At 48.2% G+C, this 7,982-nt stretch overlaps 1 long non-coding RNA gene across 2 annotated transcripts; it reads left to right on the forward strand.

Annotated features, from left to right (window-relative positions):
- The first annotated feature begins 5,095 nt into the window (after positions 1-5,095).
- Positions 5,096-7,742, forward strand: LOC109391547 (uncharacterized). 2 transcript variants are annotated; one of them, XR_002125862.1, is made up of 3 exons: positions 5,096-5,721; positions 6,506-6,570; positions 7,703-7,742. It is a non-coding gene; the product is annotated as an uncharacterized LOC109391547 (long non-coding RNA). The 2 variants fall into 2 exon arrangements; XR_002125861.1 differs by having other exon boundaries at positions 7,677-7,711.
- The last annotated feature ends 240 nt before the right edge of the window (positions 7,743-7,982 follow it).

The raw sequence follows: 7,982 nt of genomic DNA on the forward strand, positions 1-7,982 counted from the left end.
CCTCCCCTCCCCTCCCCTCCCCTCCCAGGAGGGAATTCACTTTATCAGAAGAATTACTAACACTTGCATGGGATTTTATAGGGGACAAAGGTTCTGTCTGATTTAAATGAAAGGAATGAAGTAGGAAACAAAGTCAGGAGTATTTCAGTTTAATTGAGAAACTTGGAGCTCTCAAAGTGAGTTGTGTGAACTGACCTCCAGTGAGCATTATTCCTGAATGAGGGCCATCCTTGGTCCATAAATCTCACCTTATATCTTACACAGTCCTTAGGATTGTGTAAGAATTCTTGCAACAATCTGTAGTAAAATGCATTGCTTTTCAGAATATTCTTTCTGTACTTAATATGTTGGCGTCACGCCAAGAGAGATGGTGGCATTGGGACAATGAACCAGAACATGTGAGTGCAAATCTTGGCTACATCGTGTACAGGAAAATTACTCAATTTCTTGTAGCCTCTATTTCCTTCTCTGCAAGACAGCAATGATAATACGCATCTTCAGATCACACGTCAAGATTGCTGTAAGTGCCAAGTGGAATTGTTTCTACGGGGGAGAAGCAAACACTGCAGTTTTAGTCAATCTAACTTATTTGGGATCATGGGTAAAGAAAGTGGCAGCTTCATTTCCTCTGGACCCTTCGGCCAGTCCGTGGACTGCACTTTATCCATGAGGGACAGCTGTAGCTTTTTAATAGATTCAAACATAGTTTTCCCAAGGAGGCTCAGGGTTTACTCTAAAGGGAGCCCCCTGTTGGAATTGTTGTTGGTCTGAAGAGAGAACAGCGGCTGTTTGCAGGCAAAGACGTGTTATGGCCTCTGCAGACCCTCCGTGGACACTGCACCAGCTGCTGCCCCCAAGCAGCGTCAACTAGGATGCTCAGATGGGCAGTGAGAGCTTGGATATTTCATGTATCTTGTTTTCTAATTAGATGTAACAATTTGATAAGCCTACTCGTAGGAAGCTAAATTGCTGCTCTGGCAAAAGATTGAACAGAAAAACCTACAGTAAGAGGATTTAATAAAAAAAGTCAGCTTGGGAGTTTGGCTACCTTTCTTGATGTCCTGCTACCATCTGGCTTGGGTTTTCTTCGGGCAAAAATAACTCTATGCTGATTTTGAACTCTTGGCGTAGCTTGATGCCTTTGTAGACTCATCCAGCTACTTCTGAATAAATGGCCCATGATAAATGTATGTTCATGCTCAGTGGAGGGCAGCCAGTTCCAGAAATGTAAGCAGAATCGGCAAACTCTCCCCCAGAGGAGGCCTTATCCATTGAAAAACAGCTTTCCCAAGCTCGCCAGAGGGATAGGAGAGGAGCAGATGGGTTGGGGTCTGGGCTGACAGACAACCTGGAGGGTTTTCTTAGTATGTTTGCTCTTCGGATTGAGATTTTAGAATACATGAGAAACAGTGCCATTCTCACACTGGTCCCTGCACATAGAGGAAATACTGTCCCAGTGAGAGGCAGAGACATTTCAGCCCTTGACTACCTCATCAGCAAACAACACAGGGGTTGGTGAAGGGACTGATGGGGTCCTCGGGAGGGTCCTCTGCCATTTTCTTGCCTTTTAGTCCCGTGCACATCTCTCTTCCTTTCGTTTCCCGCTGCCTGGGCAAATGGTAAAACATACCTACACACATTCGTTTGAGCTAGAGCTGGCCTCTAGGTGGCGCTTTAGCACAGAGAATGGCCGTGCTGGCGTCACCTCGGGCCACCATTTCTCAGGGACGTCATTATATAAGGGGACTCAGAAATCGAGCTTCTCGGGCTGCACAATAGAGGGGAGACACAGCCTTTGTCACTGTTCCAGCGGAGACACTGAAGAAGTCAGGGGTTGGCGCGGGGCTGCAAAAGCACCTAGTCCCAAGCAATAACAAGGTGTAGGTCCCTGCCATGATAGAGCCCAGGGCAGCAAGGCTTAGGCTTGGCCTGCAGGGAGAGTGAGCCCAGAGCTCCAGGCTTTGTCCTCTTGCGCCCATGAGGCCTCGCCACGGTCCCAGACAGAGCACATAGCTTGGCCAGCTGCCTGCCCAGAGCCTCCAGACTTGGCCGACAGCTCCTGGGTTTAAATCCTCCCCCTCCTCCCCACACACCTCATTCTTACCCTCTGCTATTTACAAAGCACTTTGTCCTGTGTGATCTCATTTTCTGCTATAAACTCCCAGGGGGAGGAGGGACAGAACGGAGCCTTGCTCTCTGGAGCTCTGGAAGGACACAGGGCCATCTTAAGCTCCCTTTCCTTGTCTGTCTCTACCAGCAAATAGTGAGTTCCTTGGGAGCAGCTACTGAATTCAACTGAGTGCTTTCAGGGTTTTGCACATGATGGCTGGTCAGGAGGAGGTAGGTGCTCAGAATTGTTTTCTGAATGAGTAAATATTTACAGAGGAAAAAACTGAGCTGCAAGACAGAAGGTGGTAGAGTTCCGTCTAGAAGTTAGGGCTTCAGGCCGCTTGGACCCGCGTCAGGGTGGCACCAGGCACTAATTACATCATGTGGTTTTCTAGTCAGAAGTGCAGTTTGCTAGGACGTGGAGGGACCCATGAGGATCTATGTCCATGTCTGGCTCTCAAGAACATGACAACTGGACTCTGGGTCAGGCCCTGCTGTCTGTCGGGGACACTAGGAGATGTGGCTCTGGTGGGTATGTGGCCTTCATGAGGCTTTCCTTAAAAGTGGGTGGCTCAGTTGGTTAAGAGCGCGAGCTCTGAGCAACGGGATCCCTGGTTCGATTCTCACATGGGCCAGTGAGCTGCGCCTGAGCTGAGCTGCTGCTGAGCTGCCAACAGGCGGCAGGATGGCTCAGCTGGTGAGAGCATGTGCTCCTAACAACAAGGTTGCCGGTTCGACTCCCGCCTGGCTGTGGGATGGTGGCTACGCCCACCCGCAACTAAGATTGAACACGGCACCTTGAGCTGAGTGGCCGCGAGCTGCCGATGGGCGGTCGGATGGCGACTGGACATGGATCTGAGCTAGCTGTGCCCTCCACAACTGAGATTAAAGGACAATAACTTGGCTGTTTCCCTTGTCCAAATTCCCCAACACTGTTCCCCTTCCCCAATTCCCCAATGAAATCTTTGGAAAAAAAAAAGTGAGTGGGGGGATACAATAGTTACTCTGAGCTTCCATCTATCAAAACCCTTCTATCTTTAACTGATAGAATGTCCTGATACATCTCCATTCAGTCATTATTCACCCCACCCTACTCTAGTCCATCTGAGATCAGAACTTTGTTGTTTAAATGTACAGACTTCAGGTAGCTTAGGACTCTGCCAGGAGACACAGAGGTTCAAATCCCAGCCCCAGCGCTTCCTAGCTGCTGGCCTTGGGCAAGTCAGTGAACCTCTCTGTGCCTCTTTCTCATCTTTTGAATGATGATAAACGTCTTTAACTCATAGCATTATTGTGGGGGGTTAGGGAGTTAATAGACATAAAACAAAAGTCCCTGGCAGTTAGCAAAACTGCTGAGCCCTCTATGTACTGTCCTGAATTTGAGAACTGGTTTCTATTTATCCTATAGGGGCTTTTCATGATCTTGTAGAATTCGCTGAAATTCCTGCATTTTAGCTGCCAGGCTCTCAATTTTCTCCAATCTCAGTTGTGCGTCTTTTGAGGCCTGAAGAAGAGAGGAAGCAACTTGAAATGCATTTTTCTGCTGATCAGAGCATTGTCTTTCATATACAGCCTTCCCTGGTGGCTCCAATTAGAGTTTGACGGCTTTCTTCTCTATAGTCGTGCTCAGCACATAGTAGGTGTTTAGTAAATGCCTATGGCAGGCAGGAAGGAAGATACCGTGCAGAGGATAGCATGAGTACAGAGCAGCTTATACAGATAAGGTCCCTATGGAATTCACACTTGTCCCCTAAGACCTACTGACTAAGCATGAAAATCACCAAGGAAATGTGATCAGCTGGGAGGAGAAGGAGGGGAAGAGGAGAGGAGAAACCGGAGTGGCCTGTTATCTGACCGAAGATACCAGTCTTTCCATTGCATATGGTTCCATTGCACATGGTTCCATTGGCTCAGGCCAAGTTGAAAACCTGGCCACTGCTCAGGGACGTCGAAGCCATCTCCAATTGCTGCCCGCCCCCAGAGATTCGTCTTTCTAGGTGTAGTTTGTCATTTGTTTGGTAGTGCTCTTCTCAAGTGCTGTTCTTTGTGTCTAAGACTAGCCAGCTCACCAGATACTCCTTTGGGTTTTGGCCAGAGAAAACAATGGGAGGTGGACAATGCACCAGGACAGGTCTCAGTACAAGCTTTTCTGACCTTGGCAAGTCTTATTCCAGTTCTTATGCCACGTTAGACTGCTGATAGATCCTCACCCACAACCCCGATCCTCCTGCCTGAAAGGCTTCGAGTAGATAGACTGTAACTAGAGAAGACTCCAGTTTAAGGTTCCATAAGGGAGTTGAAATTGACACTCAGCAGAGCTTTTCTGGTAAACACATTTGCTATTTAATCAACTAGGTCATTGATGGTAAGTAGGACTGTCTCAACTGGCATGCCACCTCTGATTGATGGGTAATACCTGCCTGGGGAATTGTGTTGAGAAGGATTCTGAACGTACATCATCACATCTGGGGGTGTGGGAGCAAGTGCTGTGATCAGTCCATGATGTCTGTCACAGATGCAGGAAAAGGGGGGAGCCCCAGGAGAGGTCAGTAGTTACCTGCTTGAGTTGCTAATGAGAAGAGGAGGCTGTTTATTGGGAAACAAAGATGGTCGAATGGTCAACTGTGCTTATTTAAGTAAATCAAGATGGACTTTTGAGTAGCTCTACCCTCCGGGAAGGTGTGGTACCCGCTCAAAGGAAGGCAAAGAGGAATAAGGGTGGGGACGAAGTAGTGTTCTGGTCTCCTGTCCCTGTAGAGCAGTGGTTCTCAACCTTCCTAATGCCGCGAACCCTTAACACAGTTCCTCATGTTGTGGTGACCCCCAACCATAAAATTATTTTCGTTGCTACTCTATAACTGTAATTTTGCTACTGTTATGAATCGTAATGTAAATATCTTTTTGTTTTCCGATGGTCTTAGGCGACCCCTGTGAAAGGGTCGTTCGACCCCCAAAGGGGTCGCGACCTCCAGGTTGAGAACCACTGCAGAGCCTTGACAGTTGTACGGTCAAGGGAGAGATGGCAGGCTTAAGAGCCATAGGCGATTGTTCTGAGTCGGAGTTCAAGACCTGGGCAGGTCCCAGAATAGAGAGTCAAGCCGTTGGCAAGCAGATGGAAGGGCATAGAGAGTGGTTCCCAAACTGAGTTCTGTAAAGCACTTAGTATCCATATCATAGGTATTTTGCCATGAAAAAGAGCCAGTGGTGGGGAGAGAGAATGTTCTATGATATTCAAGTCTAGGAAACCCTCTGTCAAAAAAAATTCAAGAAAGTTAACTGTAGCCCAAGGTGGCTCTTCGCCAGCAGGGGTTATGGAAGAGAAATGTAATAAGTTATGAAAGCAAAAATGTGGGTTGATTTAGGCCCTGACAGGCCTTGAAGGGCGGGGTGAGAAGTTAGGTTTTGATGGAGTGTTGTGGAGGATAGTGGGCGGGAGATGTGATGCCATCAGAGCTGGGGTTAGGAAATGTAAAACTTGTTACCTCTAGGCATGATTAAGCCCTGGAAGAGCACGAAGGGGCACTCGTATATTCTTCTGGGGCCCTCACAAGCAGGCGACCTTCTGCCCTCGACCATCATCAAGCACACGACACTCCATGACCTCTCTGCTCTGTGAGTCTGCAGTTAGCCTTAGTGTGCAAATAGTGGGAGGGCTTAGAACTCAGCTAGTCAGGGGCTTTCAAATCTGACAGAACATCAAGAATCCGCTGAGGAGCTCATTAAAATGCAGATTTTCAGAGACTTGAATTCAATTGGCAGAGCCTGAGAATCTGCATTTTATGATGTCCTGAAAGTGATTCTGACGTGTAGTCAAATTTAGGAATTATTGAGTCCTATCACTTCACTTTATAGGTGAGTACACTGAGGCCCAGGCTGGAACAAGGATTTGCCCAAGGCCCAATGCCCTTGCACAGGGGCACCAGTTCGTGGCAAGGCTGAAACTGGTACCCCATGCTTGGGGCTCCTCCAATATATCATGAACTAATACTTGGACCCATTGCTTGCCTCTAGGCTGAGGGTTCCACAGTGATCAAAAGGTTCAGAAACTTTTTCTTATTACCCCCTTGCACTGGAGACATATTGCTTGAGTCTAGGATACACACAGAGGAGTGCTGAGGGCAATAATAATAATAATGATAATAACAGCTAACATTCACCATGTTCCAGGCATCGCTCACAGCACTTTGCACGTGCAGCTCTTTTAATCCTCACAATAACCCCATGAGGTCCCCACAGCATGTCCTTGTCATTTAGTTCTCACATTGATGGGATGCAGTAGGAACTTAACTCTTGTATATGTCAATTAGCTGAGGGTAAAATTTGTTTCGTTAAACTCATTTCACTGAAAGTCTCAGAACCCACTGATGATGTGAAGTGAATTATCCCCATTCCACAGAAGAGGAAACTGAGGCACAGTGAGGTTAAGAGAGCAAGGAGCTGCTTTCACCACGTTATGTTCAGGTGAGTGTTTTCCTTTCCCTGGGGCATTTGAGCCTCCATTTCATTTATTCCACACACTCGGAGTTGGCCCCTTCCCCTCCCTGCATCCCCAGAGGGAGCCATTTAAAACTGAACCGTGTGGGGGAATTGGCTGCAGCGTCTACCCCAGTGCCAAGCTCTGCTGTGGGCCTCCCTTTACTGAGGGGTTGCAGCCAGAGAGCCAAGCCATCAGGACTGTTTAGGCAGCTGGCAGCTTGAGCTGGCAACCAGCCCTGCCAGTCAGCCAGGGGGAGGCCTGCAGGTGAGCCAGTACCCGTCAGGCCCAACATGCTGCTGGCGTGGCGGGCATTTTCAGGGAATTCATTCTTCCATGATGGTTGGGAGAGCACATTCTTGGCCAGAGTAGAAGTGTAGAGTTGTGCGTGGTGCTTCAAATAAGCTTTTCTTGCAGCCGAGGCACATGTTACATCCCCTCAGAACTGCTATGGAAACATTGTCAGATCCCGTTTCTTAGGGCCTGTGTGAGGACTCACTTGACTAAAGTTCCTCTGGGCCTTGGTGAACAATTTCTCTCTCCTGGAGGCCGTGCCGGCGAGTTTTCTTAGCTGTGTTTTCATTTTTGCTGTGGCTACTAGGAAGCTCAGGATTCTATTTGTCACTTAGGTGGACACACCATTTGATGTTGAGTTCTTGATAAAATTAGCTTTCCCTTTCCAGTTTTTCCTCCCATTTTACTGGTTATTAATCTCTGAATCAATTTTAAATTGCCACGTTTCTTACTACAATTTGTACGAGTGTCGGTTTCATTGCCCTCTTACCTGCTCATCTGACATTTTTAATAGATTATGTTTGGTTGCTATTTATTTATTTGTTTGTTTGTTTATTTTTAGCTGAGCCATCCTGCCACCTGAGTTGGCAGCTCAGCTCAGGCCGGGAATCGAACCGACAACCCTGTTGCTCAGAGCTCGCACTCTTGAGCGAGCTCTTAACCAACTGAGCCACCCAGCCGGCCCCTTGGTTGCTATTTAAATGTTTATGTCCTGGGCTGGCCGAGTGGTGCGTTGGTTAAGAGTTGGCTTGGGATGCCAGCTCTGAGCAGCAGGGCCCCGGTTCTGATCCCACATTAGGGCCAGTGACGCTGCGCTCTCTACAGCTAAGATGGTGAACAACAGCTTGACCTGGAGCTGGGCTGCTGTGAGTTGCCGGCGACGGTGTAGGCTGCTGTGGAGCTGCAGTGGGCTGCCATAAGCTAATGTGAGTGGCCAGCAGCCGACGTGAACTGCCAAGAGCCGCTGTGAGAGGCCGTCCAGTGGCCGGTGAGCAACTGCTTCACCCAGAAAGAGCGCAATGATAATACCAACATGGGCCAGTGAAGTGACGTCCTCCACAACTAGACTGAAGAACAAAAGGACAGCAACTTGTCTGTTTCCCTT

The sequence above is a fragment of the Hipposideros armiger genome, unplaced genomic scaffold, assembly GCF_001890085.2.
Source record: "Hipposideros armiger isolate ML-2016 unplaced genomic scaffold, ASM189008v1 scaffold_297, whole genome shotgun sequence".
Taxonomy (NCBI): domain Eukaryota; kingdom Metazoa; phylum Chordata; class Mammalia; order Chiroptera; family Hipposideridae; genus Hipposideros; species Hipposideros armiger.